Source organism: Dipodomys merriami, unplaced genomic scaffold (assembly GCF_024711535.1).
Source record: "Dipodomys merriami isolate MVZ:Mamm:240054 unplaced genomic scaffold, mDipMer1.0.p SCAF_821, whole genome shotgun sequence".
NCBI lineage: Eukaryota > Metazoa > Chordata > Mammalia > Rodentia > Heteromyidae > Dipodomys > Dipodomys merriami.
This window is the reverse complement of record NW_027206426.1, coordinates 225,760-248,325: the sequence shown is the minus strand read 5'-3', so window position 1 is coordinate 248,325 and position 22,566 is coordinate 225,760. Positions and strand designations below refer to the sequence as shown.

Here is a 22,566-nt window from a genome sequence, read left to right as displayed (position 1 = left end):
AATAGATGCAAGAAGCACATGACAGGCTGAGAGGGCCATGAGACCCGAAATGATTTGTGCATTATGAAAGAAATAGTGACAAATAAGGCTTGGATCTGACCTAGGAAGGGCTCCTTGAGGCTGAGACCATGCCTGTATCTAGGCTTAGCTGAGGATGTTGGGAATTGACAATGTCCACATGTGGATATAGTGATGTGAGAGGGGAGATTTCAGTCTCCAGTTTGTCTTTGGGATGGTCTTATGTGACCAAACAGCTTAGATCATTGGGCTCTGAGAAATGACACTACCTACCTCACAATGGAATAGAATATAGAACTATGAGAGCCAAGCAACTGTAACTGACATTCAGCTCAAGCCAGCTCACTTGGCCTGTGGTGCAGGAACAAGAAAGATGTTCTTGTGTTGTTTTCAAAGTTCAAGAGACTCAGCTCTCAGGCATGAGAGGTATGAGTGCCTCACTCAATGCTGCAGACTTTGGATCAGTGCCAAATCACGAATCCAATGTCTCAGGCCTTTTTTATAAGAAGAAACCAAGGGAATCATAAGGCAACTCAGGCAAGTATAACTATAACAGGAAACCTATCTAATCTCATCCAGCCCACATTAGAAACTTCTTCTTGTGTGCTTTTATATGTGTATACTGAGAAAATATTTACTGTGTACTTTTCAATCCACTCTATTACAATTACTCAATTTGAAGGGTACTCCCACTTTCACATTTCAAAGATCCATTCTTTTTACCACCTCAGTGTGACAATGAATCAGCCCAAACCCTGAATGTGCCTTATAACATATGGATCCTGGACTCAGGCTTGCTGGAAATGCTGGTAATGGACCTGGTCCCTGACTACCAGAAAGGTGATCCCTTCTATGTTGGAAACTTCCTCTACCACTATAGAGAGTGGGGGACAATGGAGCAGTTGCTGGATATTCTGTTTAAAAAGTGAATGTTCCTAAGCCAGGTGCCAGTGGATCATGCCTGTAATCCTAGCTACTCAGGAGGCTGAGATCTGAGGACCGTAGTTCAAAGCCAGCCGTGACAGGAAAGTCCATGAGACTCTTATGTCCAATAAACCACTAGAAAACCGGAAGTGGCACTGTGGCTCAAGTGGGTGAGTGATAGCCTTTAACTGAAGAGCTAAAGGATATCACCCAAGCCCAGAGTTCAAGCCCCACAACCAACAAAAAAAAGTGAGTGTTCCTCTTTCAAACTCAGGGTTGATGAGACCCCCTGGCAGAGTATTGGTATACTTGGCACCTTTCTGAGACTGTTTCACTGGAGTCTGATCAAGGAGCTTGGCTAGAGACGAAGAAGTACACTCTCTGGCTAATTCCTTAGGACTGGGCTGCCAGAGCATTTCATTTGCCTCAGAAGCTAGTGGAGCCTTAGCAATTTGCTTGCTGAGAGACCAGCATTAAAGGAATGAGCCCGTGGCATCCAACGTCCACCCTCACCTAGAAAATCACTATCTTGGAGGCCTTTGAAGGAATATAGACAGAAGAAAGGATGCAACTGAAACTTGAATTGGGGGCTTGAGTGCTGTCCCATTTGTAACACTCTACCATTTGAGCCCCAGGTCCAGTTCTGGCCTTTGGCTGGTTAATTGAAGATTAGTGTCTTTGGAATTTTACAAACTAGACTGCGTTCAAACTGTGATTAGTAGAATTAGAGGCATGAGTCATTGTGCATTTATTTGGACAGATGCATATAAGCATCCTCACAGAATTTGCATGAAATTGTGTAAACATTTCTCCACTTTTTGTCTGTCATGTTTACATTACCATGTGGGTCTTAGCCAGTCCCATGTGTGTCCTGTTAGTTCAGAAAAGGAGAAGCATAGAGTTAACTTCCTTCTCTCCTTCCATTGGTACAGATCCTACTACCATAATTGGAAAATGAACAAGTGAAGAAGTAAGTGGATGTTGGCACAAAAAGAAGTTCTGTCCTTGAAAACTGGGTATCTTTGAGGTTTCCGAATCAAAGCCAACTTTCTTCTTTGCACACAAGTTGTGATTTTCACCAGGGGGTTGAGTCTTGGCACTTCAGTGCATAGCAGATTACACAGTTGTGGATGTGGTTGTGGTTTGGGACTCTCATGGAAGACAGGGAGGGCTGTGTATAGCAAGTCAGATTCAGTGGGGAAACAACTTTCTCTTCCTATCACAGGGAGAATTTTAGAGAATTATATTTAAGAAATTTCTAGAAGTGATATTTTGAGGACCATCCTGCTTGCAGAAGTCTCTTCCCACTTCCCAACCTGCAAGTCCTGCAGAAAGAAGCTCTAGTACAAGGCTCAGGATGAGGAGGGTGGAATTTCATTTTCCTTGTCACCAAACTGCCCACAGCATCGTTTATTCCATCCTCCTTATGTGGATGGACTTCTACCCTGATGATTTCTATGAACCCAAGAACCATTGCACCCTAAAAGAACTTACACAGTATGTCAAGCTCAACATGCCCTCTTCAGACCTGCTCTTCCACTTACATATTCTTCTGGACCAGCTGGAGGAACACATGACCCATGAGACCAAGAAAAAGAGGAAGAAGTCCTTGTTTCAATGCCTCAGAGCTTGTGAGTAGGAATGGAACCTGGGTCTCTAGAGATGGGCCTGATTGGCCAACAGCCCTTAGTACTCTCCAGCTTGGCAAAATGTCCTTTTATGGATATTCTTTGCCGGTAATATGTTCTCTTTTTGAAAGAACTTGGAAGTATACATTCAGAAATACCCTACCTTCCCATCAGTGTTCAGTCCAAACTCAAGTTCTACAGCTTCCCCCATTAGATCCTCATGGAAGTTTAGTCACACCTTAACTTCTAGAGTCTACTCTAAGAATCTTGTACCTATTTCCATTCTCAGGTTTGCATCAACATAGAGCAGCTCCTGCAGAACTACAGATAAATAACCTTCAGTGATGTAGTCTATGGGGACTGATGGAGATCAGAAGCCATCACTAATCTCCAGAAAGCATGTGAACATAGAGTTTTTTTTTTTAATTTGTAGAAAGGCCCAAGCAGGTTTTGAGTCCTATGGACATCCCACATGTGATGCAGGTGTACCTGCACCAAGGAAGAAGACGATCCAGAATGTCTTCCATTGATGTTCACAATCCAGCTAGATCAGCTCCAAACCAGTCAAAAAGAACACTTCTTGGTGTGCAGGGTAAATGTGTGCTAATGGAAAATGACCACAGTCTATGTTCAGTGAAACCAATAAGTGAGGTCCAAAATCTAGATTCAGTTGAAGAAAAGGAATCTTTCCTCAAAGAATACCCAGACCAATCTGTCCTCCTGCAGGGGATCCAATTTCCAATTGAGAAATTAGAATCTGTCCCTCTCTGGACTCAGGAAGAAAATCCTGTCTTTAATGAGGAAGTAGATCCCTTTGAGGACTCCGAGGCAGAATTTCTGCTGAAGGCAACTTAGAGGCCAATCTAGATTTAGAGATTCCTTTCCCTCTTCCTGGGAAAATCTTTATTTTTCTTTTTGTCCTGATTGTTGTAAAAGGTTCATTCTATTTATTTTTCTAACTTTATTAAAATGTCAATGTTTTTGATATATTCTAAAATTCATGAATCCTAAATATGTTTCTTTTTAAACCTACAATCTGAAACATCGTGCATACATGTTCTGGGGGGGGGAACAGAGATTGACAGGGGGCTGTACAAGACAGCCTACTGCATATAATGGGAACTGTTAAATGTACAGGGAGTGGCAAGGAAGCAGGTCATGACTGCATGGGGTGATAAGGTGGCTACAAAAGGTCTAGGACATAGCAGATCAGATGTCCTAAAAATCTATTCTGTCAATTGTGACAAATGCCACAATACTTATAGTGGTCTGTGGGATGCTCTTCCAACAGTGAGTTTAAATCTGTATACATCTTCATTGTGCTTTGGGTAAATATGGAAGAAAAATTTGACTCCAGTAATATAAAATATTTGACAAATGAAAATATTTGACAAAATATATAGAAAATATGTATACTGGAAAGTAAAAGCCATCATCAATAGAAGAAAGAAAGTTTACATAGATGAAAAAACACAAAATCAGGAAGAAAAGAAACCACAATTAAATTAGTTATATGTTAATATGTGTTATATTCTTTATGTTATATATAGTATATTATATAATATATAAGATTGAATATGATTTTTCAAACTACAAAGGCATTTAAATTTTTAGTCTAGTATTTTTTTCACAAAACATTAATGTAAAATATTATTGGGGATAGTAGGGATATAATTTGATTATAATTATATGAATATATATTTGTGCATTTCTAGATATAACATTGATTAAAAATAGATGAATAATTACATACATATATTTGTATATATCTGTCTAGGAAGTGAATATAATGAAACTGACTACAGTATGTATATAAAAGCAGCTATGAGTTGAGGCCATGAGACTCAATCCTGTAATCCCAATGATATGGGAAGCTGGGTTCTGAGTTTTAATCTCTCTTACCCCCTTGGCCTTAGATTTTCTGAGGAGGCCTGGGCCTTTCAGTGTAACAAAGAGACACATATGCAGTGGGATCACACTCCCTGACCCCAGAGGAAAGTCAGTAGAAATCAGGACAAGCCTCTTATGTTATGACAGTCTATTCAGTTCCTGTACCAAGATGGCCATCTGTAGAACATAAGATGGAAAGTTGGCATTCCCTCCAAAAGGGTCTAAAAAGAGCCTTCTGAACTATAGTATCTGACAATACTGAATTAAACCTTATTTCCCTTCCCAAGCTGCAAACACATAGAAATATAGCAAGGGCTCAAGAGAGATGGGCAAAGATTTACAAATACATAAATTTACTCTGTTTTAGTAATTCAATGAAAATCATCAAAGGCATGTCTTTAATTTTTCTTTTTTCTTTTTAAAAGGAAATGGAAACATACTCTGAGTGTATCAGGAACTGGGTGACAGTTTGGTTGCTGAATTGTTGAATGCACTCCTGAGCAAAGGAGACACATATATTGGGGAAATTGTGTGGGGTTGGGTGTCCTCACACAGCTTTACAAAACAATAGCCATAACTTCTATGATGTCACAGTCACCTTTGCCATAGCAGCAAATAAGTGTCAAACACTGATTTTTCCCTGAAGTAGACTCAACACCACCAAATGGCACAAAGAATAAGAGGGAATGATTACTAGCCACCAGACTTCAGCTTGAGAAGCTGTCCTGACCAGAAGCTAGGATAAATTGAGCTGGAGAAGGCTAATCTCCATGTAAGGCTCCTGAGCACTAAGGACTAGGCACTATTACAGGTATTGGAGAAACAGAAGTGAATATGGCTCTCTCCTCACCAATTTCATGCTGAAAAGAAAACCAGAAATCATAATGATACTTTCTGTAAATCAGAGACACGAAATTGGTGGTTTTGTGGCAACAACTTCACATTGGGGATGGGGAGAGACATCCCTAAAGAGGAGATAGTTGATATGAGAGCCATCATCCAGGCAATTATCTAGGAGCAAGTTTTCTTTCTTTATTTCTTTTTTTGGGTCCGGTCGTGGGGCCTGAACTCTGGGCCTGGGCGCTGTCCCTCAGCTCTTCAGCTCAAGGCTCTACCACTTGAGCCACAGCGCCACTTCCAGCTTTTTTCTTTTTGCTCATGTGGTGCTGAGGAATTGAACCCAGGGCCTCATGCATGCAAGGCAAGTGCTCTACCACTGAGCCACCTTCCCAGCCCTAGGAGCAGGTTTTCCAGGCAGTAAGAACAGTAAGTACATCCCCCATTGATGGAAATGGACCTGACTTGCTTCAGAAAAGGAAAACAGCACTGACATGCTTGCTTGTGAAATAAGAATGGAAGGGTACAATGAAGAAAAGAAAAATCAGAAATGAAGATAGAAATAAATTAGATATATATTGGATGCTGCAGGTTACAAGAAGAAAAGTTATGATTTTAGTTTAAATCTGACGTGACCCACTGGAACCAAAGTAGTCAAACATATGGGTCTCTGGTGTCTCATAACTGGAATCCTAGTTACTCAGGAGGCTGATATCTGAGATTCAGGTTTGAAGCAAGCCCAAAGGAAATTTGGTAAGACTGATCTCCAATTAAACACCAAAAATATGGACATGAAGCTGTGATTCAGCTGGTAGACCACTAGCCTTGAGGAAAAAACTAAGGGACAGCACTCAGGCCCCAGGTCCAAATCCAAGGACTTCGCAAAACAAAGAAGCCAACAAATAAATTTTGGTGCTGTCATTCATCATTTAGCATTCTAGTTCAATATATTTGGTATTAGCCTTGGAATTATATCCTTAGCAAATGCTCTCCCGGATATTTTGCTTCATTACCAGTTTTCAAAGTCCTGGCATCACCACTGTCTCCTCCCAGTTAACATAGCAGTGTACCACTAGAAATTTGAAGATTTATTTTATTAATCACAAGAATTCTTATCATCTATCCACATACATGAAATGAATAGTAGCCACATTCCACTACTCTGAATATTTTTAATCCCCCTTTGAGTTAATTACCATTAAGGCTTAAAAACTCTAGAGTGGTTATCAAATTAATTCAACAGTCATCATTCTTCCACCCAATCTTGTAACATAAGTTTATAAAACTAGAGAGTATATGAAAGTGTACACATGATACCTTCTAACTATAATACTCTCAAGAAGTAGGGTTTTACAGAAACATCCTGATTGCATTGCCAAAGCAAAGGATAAGAGATTTAATTAAGCTACCTAACATCTCAGAAGGAAAATGCTATTGGCTTTAGAACAAATTCATTAGCCTGGAACTGAGGAAATTAGTTTCAGAAATGCCAGAGGCAAAGGGTATTATTCAAATCACCTTATCATGAGGCACAAGCAGCCTGTCTAGATCAAACTTATAGGAAAAAAAGGGATGAATGAAAAGCAATTAATGCTTCTAAAACAAGCCAGTTGGTGGTGGTTCATGCTTTTTATCCTAGATACTTAGAAATCTAAAATGAAAGGATCTCAATTCAAAGACTGGCCAGGAAGAAAACCTTCCTCTCTGCAACCAGCAGACAGGAAGCATCAGCTCTGGGCCTGAAGCCCAGCAGGATGGCCTCTGCCCACAGACATCCAGACACACAAGACCACCCGCATCTAAAATATTATCAAATACATTCAAATAGTATCTTCTGTTTGGGAGATAACATTTAAAAGATGCATCAAAAACATTTCACTGAGTTCCAGTTAAAAAAGGAAGAGTGAAAGTGGAAATATGTACTCACTCACTGAAAGCTAAGTCACTGACTAGAATGATGTTAATAGGGCTAGAGGCCTATTTGGTAACTTATTCATTCAACCATCTTTCCTCACAACTTGTCAGTCACCCTGAATAGTGAGATTTTTGGTTTTTTGTTTTTATTTTTTGTGCACATATTGTACAGAGGGGTTACAATTACATGGGCAAGATAATGAGTACATTTCTTATCAAGCATTGCAGCCTCCTCCTTTGTTTACCCTTCATATGACTTCCCAGTCTCCCCTTGCTCCCCCAATCCCCCCCCCCCCGCACCAAAGTTGTAAAGTTCGTTTTCGACATGACAACTTGTACTTTTCATTGTAGCAACAGGTCCACCTGTATTCTTTTTTTTTTTTTTTGTCGGTCGTGGGGCTTGAACTCTGGGCCTGGGCGCTGTCCCTCAGCTCTTCAGCTCAAGGTGAGTGCTCTACCACTTGAGCTACAGCGCCACTTCTGGTTTTCTGGTGGTTTATTGGAAGTGGTTTTCTGGTGGTTTATTGGAGATAGGAGTCTCACTGTCTCTCCTGCCCGGGCTGGCTTTGAACCGCGATCCTCAGATCTCAGCCTCCTGAGTAGCTAGGATTACAGGCGTGAGCCACCAGCGCCCGGCTCCACCTGTATTCTTAAACGACTTGTTTTTCCCCATCTCCTCCACAAATTATACCGACATCAAATATAGTGAAAGCAGGGGTTAAACTGAGATTTTTGAATGAAATGTGTGTGAGCATGTAGCTTGTGAAAGTAGTAATGAAAAGCTAGGCACTGGAAGCTCAGGCCTGTAAAACTAGCTACTCAGAACGCTGAGATATGAGGAACTCAGTTCAAAGACAACTGAGCAAAAAAGACTCTTACCTCCTGTAAGATTAAATTAAAAGAAAGCTGAGCTGTGCTTCAACTGGTAGAGTGCTAGCATCACATACAAAAGCTAAGGGACAGTATTTAGGTCCTGAATTCACGCCCCATACTCAGAGCTCTCATACACAAAATAAGCATGTCAACACCACAGTATATGCATATGTTAGCAAGAGATGTAGATGAATGGGATGATGACATCATTTACCTCACCTTTAGTCTCAAGCATTCTGTGTAGCATAGCTCAGTGTGTGAAAAGCCCTAGTGTGTGAAAAGTCCTGTATATGCCTTTATCTGATTGGGAGAAGGGAAGGGAAATAACAAAATGCTGAAAGAAGTACAAAAGGTGACCCATTGCAACAATGATACTCACAGTACACTATGGCAGAAATTAACTTTACAATGTAAGGGGGGGAGTGGAGGGAAGGGACAGAGGGTGAAAAACACTGGAGTAGGTACCAATGTTCAATGAGAAGTGTTACTTAATCATGTAAATGTAACCCCTCTGTACAGCATCTTTATAATAAAATTGATTTTTAGAAATATAAAAATTAAAAAAGGTTTTTTCATAAAAATCTCAAGCTGATACTAACAGAACTTCTGAGTTCATGTCAAAGTGTTTTTTTAGGAATTTCAAGAAGCTAGTACTAAGTACATATAACCACAATTAAGTGATAATGAGAAAAGTAGTGCTTTTTATTGTATTATATAAATAAAGAAAAAATTTTTTTCATTTCTGTTTACATGGAATTCATGTTTGTGATCTGCATTGTTCCCAAGTCAGACTAATCTCTTGTCCTTAGCTTTCTTTGGTATGTATAGCCTGGACATGTAGTCTGAGGTAGAAGAATTATTCTTTGTTCAACTTGGAGGTCTAGCATAAAAGCCTTCCTCCCTGGGCAGGAGGAGGAGGAGGAGGAGGAGGAGGAGGAAGTTAATAAAACCAAACCAGTGAGAGAGAAAAATTGAGAGAGCAAGGGAAGGAGTGACATTTCAAAAAAGAAATGTATCCTGACCTGACTTATATGACTGTAACCTCTGTGTAACTCACCTTGATAATAATAATACAAAAGAAAAAACAGAAATATAGTGCTGGAGGCATAACCCAAATGGAAGATCAGACTAATATGTATGTGATACCAAGTTCAAACCCCATCATCAATTTCCCCTTCAAAAAATGGCTCTTCTCATCATTTGTGCTTTCCCTAGCTTATGAAAGGGGGTGCAAACAGTTAAAGAGAGAGAAAGGTAATCTGTCAGGAACAGAACTGTACTTGCAATGAGCAGTACTTGCTAGAACACATGTTGACTAGAACACATGATGACTCTATGTTTTCTGAAATAAACAGACCTAGTTGGGCTTGAATACAGGCTCCACTGTATACTAGCTGGGGACTCAAAATTAACTAAACTCTCTGGATCTCAAATTCTTCACAGGTAAAGTGAGCATAACAATACTTATATCACGGGATTATGAGATCTGGATGTCATCAAACATGGAGTGGGTTTTATTTTAGGTGTGTGTTCAACACTCAAACACTGCTGGAAGGAGTATAAACTGGCATGATGTTTACTATATTACTTAACAGTAATACAACAACTACTACAGACTCACTCCTGTAATCTTACTTACAAAAGGTTCTAAGCCTGGACAGGAAACTGGAGCAGACTCATCTCCAATGAGCTCTAAAAAAGCTTGAGGTGGAGTTTGGTTCAAGTGGTAGAGTGCTAGACTTAGCATAAACCTCAGGAACAGTGCCCAGACCCTTAGTTCAAGCCCTAGGACCAACACAAGCACACACACACACACACACACACACACACACACACACACACACACACACACACACACATACACACACACTAAATTTTGTATGTTCCTATCATCCCACTTAATAATACTTTCCCTCTTCCAAGTTCACCAGTTGTTGTTGTTGTTGTTTTTTTTTTTAAAAGGGACTTGCTGTGTAGCTCAGACTGCTCTTAAACTTAAAATCCTCCTGGGTGCTGGGATTACAGGCATGCCTACCATAATTGGCTTCACTCAGTAACTTTATTTATTATATTTTCTGCAAGAAATCCATTCATACTTATGAAGATATATGGCTTAAAGCTGTTCACAGTAATATTCTACTGGACAAAATGTAAACAATATAGCTGGACATGGTAATATGCAACCACATGGTAATGCCAGCCAATACTCAGGAGAATAAGGAGTTGAGGAAAGCTTGGTCTACACTGCAGAACCTGGTCTCCAAGTGAAAGAAATTCTAAAAATATTAATCTACTATGAAGTACACAATATGTTAAATTTATGTAATGGAACAAATAGATCATTGTTAATGGAAATAAAATCTTGGCAGAAATTATAAATACATACATATGTATATATATTTAAATTTGGAGAAATAAAATTTCAAGTGGTATTATCTGAATCTTTCAGTCTACTTGTCACCTACCTATTTACCAACACATTGATTTCTGTTTAGTCTTCACAAAACACTGTTCTCTCACATTAGTACAAAAAAATTGCAAAACAAAAAATACATTATCATAAATACAAATGTAGTTTAATCCCTACTATAAGAATTTGGAGAAAACTTGCATTCAGTTAATGGCATTGAATATTGTTCAAGAAGGGGAGTCTAGGAGAATGTTGACTCTGTGTGTGTGTGTGTGTGTGTGTGTGTGTGTGTGTGTGTGTGTGTGTGTGTGTGTGTGTGTGTGTGTGTGTGTGTGTGTTCCATGAGTAAATAATGGAGTTAGAAGTCGACCTATTATTCTTGCTTAGTCTTTTTGCTCAAAGCTGACACTACCACTTGAGCCACATCTCCACTTCTCGATTTTGGTTTCTTAATTGGAGAAATATCTCAGATTTTTCTGCATGGGATGATTTAAACCTGAATCCTCACTTTTTGACCTCTAAAGTAGCTAGGTTTTTAAAACATGAGCCACTGGTGGATAGCAACTACATTAACATTTTTGCATGTTTGATGAACTTTAAAGTAAAACATATATGTTACTTTTGAGAATGGCAGGAAAGAGTAATAAATGTCTAACAGAATTTAAAACATACAAAGCTGAGAATGGCAACTAGCTGAGAATAGGATGGAATAAATCAAAATTTCCTATAACAGTTTTCAGTCTGTGCACAGAAATGATTGCATTGTTGGAGGCCAAGGCCATCAGATAGCTGAGCTCCAGCTGGCTGCTATGCTCATGAGGCCAGCTAGTGCTATTCACAAGAATGTGATGTTGTTGGATGGCAAGGATCAGCTTCAAGTTCGGAACCTGGAATGTTTCTATTAATCTAGAAGGGGAAATATACCAGGACCCAATGACTGGGTATGTGGTTAGTGGTAGAATGCTGGCCTAGCATGCATGATACACTTGATTTGATTCCTCAGTATGATGTAAGCAGAAAAACTGGAAGTGGTGCTGTGGCTCAATTGGTAGTGTGCTAGCCTAGAGCAAGAGAAGTTTAGAGAGAGTGCCCAGGCCCTGATTTCAAGCCCCCAGTGCTGGCAAAATTAAAAACAAAAACAAACCAACCAAGCACAAAATGCTGTTTGTTGAAATAAATATGTTGAAGAATTCTTTATGTTCACTAGAAAATTGTGCTGTTGGGCATTCATAATGAACTTTGTTATGAAAAATTAAAGTAAATTAATGAAATATTATCTGGCATTGTTCAGGGCATAGTGAGATCTAAAAATGATTGCTGCCTATGGTTACTTGACATAACAACATTAGAGATACACTTGCCAGATTGTGATTTTTTTTTCAGTATACAATTGTGGGATTTTTTTCTTTTTCAAAATAACTTTACTGCCGGGTGCCAGTGGCTCACACCTGTAATCCTAGCTACTAAGGAGGCTGAGAATTGAGGTTCTCTGTTCAAAGCCAGTCCAGGCAGGAAAGTCTGTGAGACCCTTATCTCCAACTAAAGGTTCAGAAAATGTGAAGTGGCACTGTTGCTCAAGTAGTAGAGTGCTAGCCTTGAGCTGCAGAGCTTAGGGACAATGCCCAGACCCAGAGTTCAAGCCCTACAGCCATCAAAAAATAATAATAGTAATAATATTAATTTTATTGTTACTATTAAGGTTTTATATATAAAGGCTACCATTTCATATGTTTGTTTCTTTGATAAAAGAAACGCATATCCATCTTCATTGCCAACAGTTGCTATATATTTATTCAAATACACACATACACACATACAAACACGTGTAGTATAAAGACCCAGGCAGTCTGCAAGGAAATATTTTAATAGGAATTCCATAAAATATTGTCTGCTGAAATCTGACTTGAATTTATAGTAATATCTAGCTGCTTCCACCCCTGGACAAGTCATCATCATTGGTGAAGATGTTGCCATTTGAATTTAGAATGCCCCAGAAAGACCTGTGTTAAAGAAAAATGATTTACCATTTCCTGAGAATACCTGAATATTTCCTCTGGAGATTAAGTTCTTCAGAGTGAAACCCATGAGAACATAGACTCTCATCTTCTTTTATCTTTAATCATTCTAAGTCAAAAACTTTTCTCTTTGACATACTCTCCACTTTCACATTGTCTTGTCACAGGCCACTAAAGCAATAAAACCAACTGAACATACCCTGAAATCTTCGAACTTGTAAATCTGAGTAAGCTGCTTAATAAATGGACAATATCATTATTATGGTAGGTTATTAAGCTAACACAGAAGTCTAGTCTATCTAACAATGTAGAATATATTAAAATGTGCTTCATATTGTATTTTGTGTTTTTGTTTCTGTTAGTCCTAGGGCTTAAACTCAGGACCTGGATGGTGCTTTTGTGTTCTAGGCCAGAGCTTGACATACAATCTGAACTGAACTCCATTTCCCCTGGTGGTTAATTGGAGATGAGAATCTAATGAAGTTTCCTACTTAGGCTGGCTTTGAACTGTGATCTTCGGATCTCAATCTCTTAACTAGCTAAGATTACATCCTTGAACTACCAGTGCCTAACCATGTTGCATATTTTGTGTAATTCCAATTTCCAGCATTGTGTAGATGCTCTTACTACAATATATTTAAAAAAGTAACCCTGTTTCCATTGTATTTGATGATGGTATAATTTGTGTGTGGGGGGGGAAGGGAACAAACAAATTGTTTAAATAGGGATACAGATGGACCTATTGCAACAGTGAGATGTACAAGACGTTATGTAGAAAAATGAACTTTACAACTTTGGCACAGGAGTGGGGAGCGGGGTAGGGGAGATAGGTAGGGATGGTAAGGGGAAACAAAGGAGGAGGCAACAATGCTTGATAAGAAATATACTCATTACCTTGCCCATGTAATTGTAACCCCTCTTTATGGTATTTTCACAGTAAAAAAAACCTTAAAACATGGATATTTGTAAAGTTTATAATAAAGAATGTTCAGCCTTTACAAAATGTATGCAAAATCTATGCTAAACTATTGATATTTACTGTACCTTTCCTGCAATCAGTTTGATATAGTTTAATATTTGTCATGCCAAGTTTTTCTATATTCTACTGGAGATTTACTTTTTCATGTATGTATATATATGTATATGTACATGTATCTACCTACCTACCTATCTATCTATCTATCTATCTATCTATCTATCTATCTATCTATCTATCTACCTATCTATCTACATATCTATCTATCTATATCTATATATTCTGTATTCTCTCTATATATATATATATTCCAATGTGGATAAATAGACTTGAAACTTTGCTTTGTTATTCTGTTCGGAAGCTGAAACTGGTCAGCTCATTCTGTGACAATATCTGTGCTCATTCTCATCATTCCTTTATTTACCACACAATCTGCCTTCTAAAACCAGCTTCATTTCCTAGGTAAGGTTACCAATCAGTCCAACCAATATACACCCAGAGGCTTTTAATAAAGCAAGCTTTAAGGAAGGAAGATAACATGAAGTGACAACTACAGAATTTCTACAGAGACCTGACATCGTTCACATTTCTGCCTTCCTTCTCTTCTCATACTTCAGAAAGCATTGACTAACCCTGTAAATATACTGCATTTATCACTTAAGGATCAGTGTTTTTTTTTTCCAACCCGAAACCTTCTTTTCCATGATTTTTAACATAAACTTTTAGGACTTTTTTTGATTCTGATAGGATTCCATTGAAAACGAAGCCAAGTATATCAAGAAAGCCAATGTTTTCAACTCAGAGTACTAAACAAAAGAGGGAGAAAATGAAGGTTAGCTATATATGTTAAGCACAAATATAGGCAATATCAAGATATTTTGAAATTGTATATTTTTACTGGATAAAGTGGCTCAAACCTGTAATATTATCTGCCTGGAAAACATAGATTAGAGAATTCCAGTTCCAGGCAAGCACAGACAAAAAAAGTTTCAGAAACTCTAACCATTTGCTGGGTGCAATGTGTTTTGCTTGTTCAAGCAGGCCCAGGCATAGTGATACTACCTCAAAATAAGCAATCAAATTACATTCTGCAGTTATGGCAGTAGTAGAGATGCTGTTTCACAAGTATAGAGTTTTGGGTTCAATCTTCCAGCACTGCTAGGCATTTAAGTGTGTGACCGGGCAAGAATTTGGCATGTCTAAGGTCAAGATTTCACACTCTTTTTACAAGCTCTAATAAAACCTTTACCTCTTTTGGTATTTTTAAAAAAATATACCATAACTTCCATGCCCAAACCAAATAATTTCCTATCAGAGCTTTTCTCCTATCCGTTAACGAATATGTTATGTGTTGGATACTGTCCCAATGAAATCACACTAAAGATAAAAAATCCATTGCCTTAGAAAGTGACTGCATTTGGAAACAGAATCTCAAAGGTAGCATTTAAGTTGAAGTCTCCTCCAAGAAAAGCAGAAGGCCTTGAATATTCCAAGGAAAGAGGACTCTGAAGAAGCCAACTCTGATCTTGGAGTTTTAGTTCCACCAACTCAGAGGCAATGTATTTACAGTGTTAATGCTACCCAATCTGTGGTAGTGTGTTATTACAATTAATAACAAATGTGGAATCTATAAGACATGAAAAGTCATTGACTCTTGGGGTCCATGACTCATCTCTACAATGTTAGTGATTAAGAAGGATGAGACATGGGGGATAATGCTTTTCAGGCTAGTAGGAAAATTCATGAATACTATCTCCAATTAACTATAAAAATTTCTGGGCTGGAGACATGGTTCAAATGGTAGACTGATTATTGTTAACAAACAGAGAACATGAGGTATGTTCAAGCCCAAATTGGGAGAAAGAAAAAGTCCTTAGAATACTATGAGAAACAGAGCTATGAATAGGAAAGCAGAAACAAAAGAAATAAACATTGATACAGACAGACCTTCCCAATGTCAAATATGGCACAAACTCTAATATTTAGGGTTTTCCTTCCTATACAGTAGAAATAAATGGTAGTTTGATTTGACAAAACTAAAGTGTAAAACTGTATGCAATAAACAATCACATTACTTTTATGTTTCCATAATTTAAATTTCCTACAAATTTATAGAATAGTGTAGCTTTGGAAAATCAATAAATGTTGCATTTTCATATAGGATTACATATCCTTTTAAGTGTTGTCTAAAACTGATCTACACTGAAATAATTGCCATTGTACCTTTCTCAAGATTCCAAATGTTTATATTTTCTACTGACCTTCCACAAAAATCATACCCCAAACATAACTTTTTAGTTTGTTCATGCAATCATAGAAACATAAACATATGGCCCAAAATGTTAATTACTTTTATCTGCTGTCATTAATGTAGTATAACTAATACAATTAAGTATATACCTTGAGAGAAATAAGATTCTTCCTTCTAAATACAGATTTGCAGGCATACACGTGCCCACGCGCACACACACACACACACACACACACGTGCACGCACGCACACACACACACACACACACACACACACATACACACATATTTACCATTCTGACTCAGGTTAGGTTCCTGACATTGAGTATCAGACAATGATCTAATAATCAAACTTTCCTGCCCAGATATAAAATACATTCATAATTCCACACATACAAAAATACCAGATCATTCAAAATAATGAGAATATTTAAAAGAACCATCCAGCTCCTGAGCCATTTACTCCCTGATTTCATTCATTCATGATGATTCATTTTTCATATAATAATTAAAAATCTTTCTGAGTCTCTGATTAGCAGACAAAAATATGCTATCATATAATAGAAAATGTAGGTAAAATTACTTGTCCCTAGGTAATCTTTAATATATCTTATCAAAGACTTCTGTTTTCTTCTTGCAGAGTCTGTTTCCGGCATTTTGCCATCATGTCTAATATTAAATTACAAAGGACATGCCATATTCCTTAATTCATTTTTCCTAAAGGTTACGCTATGGAGTTGAATCTGATTTGTTTGCATATTCTAAATTAAATATTCTCAACAACTTGAATTATTGGTGGTGTTACTCCTAAGCCATTTGAAACATCAAAAAGAACTGGAAATTCACTTGGCAATGATTTGTGACTGGCAGTAATGGTTGTGGGGGGATGAAGGACTTGAATTATCTAGAGTACCTTAAAAATGGTACTGTTCTTTAAAGGGATGATCGTTTAGTAAGCTTTTAAAGTGTGGTTTTCTTATTTCATCTAACAAGATAAAAGTATGCTTTTCATCACATTCTTGCCTGCAAAGCAGTAGAATTATTTCCTTTGTACAGTTTATGCCCAGCTGCTACTGTAGTGAAACCCACAAACAACTGCACAGCTGTGTTAGCTGCTCTAGATTTTGAAAATTTCTTCCAGTAGTCCTTGTAATTTGAGCCCAGATTCATGTGATAGCACATAATCCACAATTACAAAGCACCACAGTATACAAAGACCACGTGCAAAATGAGGTTCAATTTTTTTCTTTGTTGTTTCCTTTTTGTCTTATTGTCTTTTAAGGAGCTAGGGGCTGTTTATTTCTCATTATTGTTGATGTGACCTAAATAAATTTACCACATTATTCAAATAAAATAAATAGATATAAAAAGACATATTTAGTCACAAAATAAAGCTAAACATTTGAGTGACTTTTTAAATTCTAGTCCTGTTCTCAGTTATCTTCAAATAACATTGAGATGAGTCAAGCATATGTGTAAATCGACATATATCAAGCACACAGAACTGTGGAATCTTTGCGCTTTGATTTCTATATCAACTTCACCTAGAAAAGAAAATTATCACTTGCTTCATGTCTTAAGTAATCTACTTAAAACAAGTTTTATTAGTCTTTTTCTCTTAAAATAAAATTTTTTTGCCAGTCCTGGGTTTCTAAAATTATTTATTATTTATTTTTTAATTGTGAAAATACCGTACAGAGGGGTTACAATTACATGGATAAGGTAATGAGTACATTTCTTATCAAGCATTTTTGCCTTCTCCTTTATTTCCCCTTCCCATCCCTTTCCATCTCCCCATTGGTATAAGTTCTGGAGGGGAAGGGAAAAAAAAACACATTGTTTTAATAGCATATAGGTGGACCCATTGCAACAATGAGATGTACAAGATGTTATGTCCAAAAACCAACTTTACAAGTTTTATTACTTTTATCAATAGATCTCATAATCTACGGAATTGAGGCATTGCATAAGTATTTGATTTCTGCGGCGCGCGCCTTCTCGACCAGCGAGGAAGAACGAACACCACACCAGGAGTCTTCTCAGATCACGCTTTATTGGAGAGCCTTTTAGTTGATGGGAGAGCTTGAGCACGAGAGAGCGTGCACCCGAAACATGGCCGCTTATATAGGGAATAGGAACACGGGTCTTTCTATCATTGGTCGTCTGCCTTTCACCGTCACCAGGTGCCACGGGATTGGCTGGGGACTCTAAGTGGCTCGCGCATGCGCAAAGCCCAGGACCCACCGTCCCGCCAAGCACCGCCTGAAATGGAGTGGTTACCTCAAAGCTGCAAGGGAGTGGGCGCCATCTTGTAATGGCGTTTACCCTGGCTCCCTACAGTTCCCCCTTTTTTGTTTTTTTGGCAACAGGTAAGAGTAGAGGTTGGGCCTCTGTCTAAAACATTAGGACCTTGCACTGGCCTTCGCCTGAGGGGCGCCTTCCCCAGTGATGACCAGGCCCGTCCGATGCCTTTTTTGCAGAGGTGGGATCTTGGGCATCAACCCACTTGCAACCCAGCATGCTCTTCTTGAGGAGATGGTACCCTCAAGTGCAGTGCACTTGCCTCGCACCCTGTCCCAAATTGCAAATTGCATACCTGTCCCGGTGCAATGGGATCCCCTAATCCCTCGGGGTGCTAAGGCTATGCAAGATGGTAAGGCTTAATTGCCTCTCAGGGCCGACAGCCAGATCTGGGGTGAGAATCCACTCTCCAAAGCGGCTAATGCTTTCAAGATAACAACCTTGTCCCTTCTGGTTTGGGCTCGAAGGCGACAGACCAACCATAGGCAGACCACGCATCCTCCCACGCAGCAGGCTAAAAACATTCCGACTCCCACCCACTCTTTGAAAAAGGACACCGCAGAGGCAATCCAGTCAGTAAATTGTAACAGCCCACAGCATCATTGGTTTAGCTATCACAGGGATTGCTATTAGCACTGTTGCTAACAGCAGGAAGATCAGCTGCATCAGGAGACGAGTGGATGGCATCTTCAAGAGGGGGTTCTGCTGCAGTCTCCACTGGCCTGGTCAGTCTCGTTGGCACCCAGTGAGGTACTTCTTGACTCTGTGGAAAAACACAAACAGCTCCCCTGGATCTCATTATTACCGGATCCGGTCCATACCATTTATTATTAATAACATCCTTCCACATAACCATGTCTTTAGTATCCATGGGGTCTCTTGTCATATGCCGATCTGCAGCAGACTGATCATTGTCATTTAGAATTAAAAAATTAAGGGTAAAGAGCGCAAGAGAAAGTCTTTCCCTGGGGGACGCTGACTCAGCAATTTCCCCTTTTTGTTTTTGAAGCATTTCTTTTATGCTTCTATTAGCTCTTTCCACTATACCTTGTCCTTGAGGATTGTAGGGCAATCCGGTGGTGTGGGCAACCTGCATTTGTGCGCAAAAGCCGCGAAAACCATGGGAAGTATAAGCAGGGCCATTATCCGTCTTGAGTCTAAGGGGCTTTCCCCAAGCTGCCCAAGCTTCTAAGCAGTGTATTTTGACGTGAGACACCTTTTCTCCTGCCAGAGGTGTGGCATGAATGACACCAGAAAAGGTGTCCACAGACACATGTAAATATTTTAACTTACCAAATTCTGTCAGATGAGTAACATCCATTTTCCATAGGGCGTTTGGTCTCAACCCCCTGGGGTTTACCCCCACATGGGGAGGATGAAGAAAGGTAACACAGGATTTACAGGCTTTAACAATATCTCTTGCCACATGCCTGGACAAATTATATCTTTTCCTAAGGGTATTAGCAGGTACATGATACAACCTATGAAAGTCTTTTGCCAATTCTACAGGATCAGCAGCGACCAGAGCCACAGCCCGAGTTGCCTGGTCCACCAAATCATTACACCTTGCCATCGGGCCCGGCAACATAGAGTGGGCGCGAATATGTCCAATATAAAAAGAGTGTTTTCTGTTTAAGATAAGGGATTGAATCTGTAACAAAACATTAGAAATTGTACTGGCCTGCTTAATTGAAGCAGCAACTTCAAGAGAAGCAACGGCATTTACAACATATAATGAATCAGAAAATAAATTAAAAGGTTGATCAAATCTTTTAAAAACTTCAAGCACAATTAAACATTCAACAGCCTGTGGGGCATTCGGCCAAAAATTAAAGACTACCGGCTGTTTGTGTCCTTGAACAAAAAGGGCACCTTGTCCAGATTTTGATCCATCCGTAAAGATGGTCAGAGCATCAACCAAGGGCTCCTTTGAAGTGACAACAGGAAAATACACTAAATTTTTGTTAACTATGGCAAGCAGAGGATGCTTAGGATAATGGTTATCAATTACATTTGGAAATGAGCAAACAAGAATTGCCCACATATCCACTGTGGCTGCTAAAATTTCAACTTGCTCACGGGTGTATGGAATAATTAATTTATCTGGAATTTTTGCAAAGTGCATCAAACAATACTTTATACCCAAAATTGCCTGTTTAGCCACTAATTCAGGAAAATATTGAACAGTTTTTGCTCCCACAGAATTGCCGTGGAGCCACCATAAGGGGCCGTTTTGCCAAAGAACCCCCGTGGGATAATTTTTTGTTTTTAATATACATAAATCGATAGGTAATTTTAAATCAACCCGTGAAAGTTGAGCCCTAGACAAAGCTGCCTCAACCTTTTGTAGGGAATTTAGTGCTAAAGGTGTCAGGGATCTAGAGGAGGTGACTTCAGGGTCGCCCTCCAAAATGGCAAATAAAGGTAACAACTCTGACCGAGGGAGATTAAGAAACCCCCTTATCCAATTAATATCTCCTGCAAATTGCTGAAAATCATTAAGTGTTTTGAGATGACCAGTTCGAATGGAAAGTTTTTGTGGTTTAATCTCAGTAGGAGAAACTATGGTTCCCAGAAATTGAACAACACTAGTCTGTTGCACCTTCTCAGGGGCAATAATCAGTCCTTTATCAGCTAAGGTCTCCGTTACCTGCCCAAACACTTTATGAAGAGTCTCTACGGAGGGAGCAGCCAACAAGATATCATCCATATAATGGACAATCCGTACTTTTGGAAATTTTTTCCTGACAGGGGCTAATGCAGCCCCTACGAACAATTGACAAATTGTTGGGCTATTAGCAATCCCTTGGGGGAGAACTTTCCACTGATAGCGAGCATCCGGGGTTTCATGATTAACAGAGGGCAAAGTAAAGGCAAAGCTCTCCCTATCCTTTTCATAAAGAGGTATGGAAAAAAAGCAATCCTTAATATCTAAAGCTAAAATAGGCCACTCTCGAGGTAGCGCAGAGAGCCATGGAAGTCCCCTTTGGATGGGTCCCATAATTTGCATCTGGGCATTTACTGATCTAAGGTCATGTAATAATCTCCATTTTCCGGAGGCCTTTCTAATTACAAAAATTGGGGTATTCCAAGATGACACTGAAAGCTCAACATGCCCCAGCTGCAGCTGTTCCTGGACAAGAGTTTGAGCCGCTTCCAATTTTTCTCGAGAGAGGGGCCACTGAGGAACCCACACCGCCTTTTGTGTTAACCAAGGTATGGGTACCGCACCTTCAGTGGAAGCTTTGTTTTCAGAGGCCCCTAAGAAAAACCCAAACCCTTCCTGTCCTGTTTAGGAAGTGGCTCTATCGGCTCCTTGCGTCCTTGGAGGCGCCGACCAAGCCCCAAGGCTGGCACAAATCCTTGCTGTTTCATCATATTCTGACTGGCCTCAGAATAATCATTAGTTAAAGTTAGCTTTAGCTGTTGCTGCACATCTCTTCCCCAAAGATTGACAGGGACGTCTACCACAAATGGCTGCATTTTTCCAACTTGGCCTTCGTCTGTTTTCCAAGTCAATTCTTTTGCACTTAACTGTGGGGCATCGGCATAGCCCAGCCCTTGTAAGGTCTGGGAGGATTTCTGAGTTGGCCATTGCTTTGGCCCCTGTATCCACCAGTCCCTCAAATCTTTTCCCTTCCACTTGGAGAGTTAGCATGGGTCTTTGGTCTAAAGTTATGGACAGGCATGTAAGGTCGACTCCAGTGGAGCCTAGCCCTTTATCTCCTCTCTCTATCTCCTTAGCAGGGAAGTTGCCATGAAGAGAAGGCAAAAGCAGGAGCTGTGCAATTCTATCCCCGGGAGAAATGGACACCACTCCATGGGGGACATGGCAGAGAACCTTGATAGTCCCCGTATAGTCAGGGTCAATCACTCCCGGGAAAACTATTAATCTTCTCATTGTGGAGGAGGAGCGTCCTAAAACTATTCCTACAGTGCCTTCATCTAGGGGTCCTGTCATGTCTGTCTCCACAATCTGGACACCCATCTGCTGTGTTAATACCCGTCCGGAGGTGGCACAGAGGTCCAACCCTGCGGAGCCTGAGGTTGCTCTCTTTGGCTGGGGGATTGTTGCGGGTGCTGTCCGGGAGCCAGAGTCTGAAATGCCCCGTAAATTTTCGGGCCCTGGAGACGAGGGCCCTCCTTCCCGTTTTTTGGCTCTGGTTCCGAATCAGCGTTTGGAGTAATTTGGGGGATAAAAGGTCCATTGATGTCTCTAACTGACCTGCACTCGTTGACCCAATGCTTTCCCTTTTTACAACGAGGACACACTCCTGGAGTCCTTGGCGGCCTGGGTACGTTTTGCGCAGGACCACCATTTTTTGGACACTGTTGTCTAAAATGTCCCAACTGACCACACCGGAAACACCCTTTTCCTTTACTATCTTTTGCGGCCCCAGCAGCCGACAAGACAGCAGCCGCCAGCCCCGCATTGGTCAGGGGGCCACCTACTTCTCTGCAGGCTTTTAACCAAGCTTCTAGGCTTTGAGTTCTTACTGGGGTAATTGCCCTCTGACATTCCTTGGTGCT

At 39.8% G+C, this 22,566-nt stretch overlaps 1 long non-coding RNA gene across 3 annotated transcripts in view; it reads left to right on the top strand.

Moving 5' to 3' along the window:
- LOC138819892 (uncharacterized) overlaps positions 1-4,162 on the top strand; it is a 70,413-nt gene extending 66,251 nt beyond the window's left edge. For 2 of the 3 annotated variants that reach the window (XR_011369670.1, XR_011369669.1), the window contains one exon: positions 1,875-4,162. This is a non-coding gene — a long non-coding RNA (uncharacterized lncRNA). The remainder of the gene's footprint in view (positions 1-1,874) is intronic. The other variant, XR_011369671.1, reaches the window with a different exon arrangement.
- Positions 4,163-22,566: the final 18,404 nt, after the last annotated feature.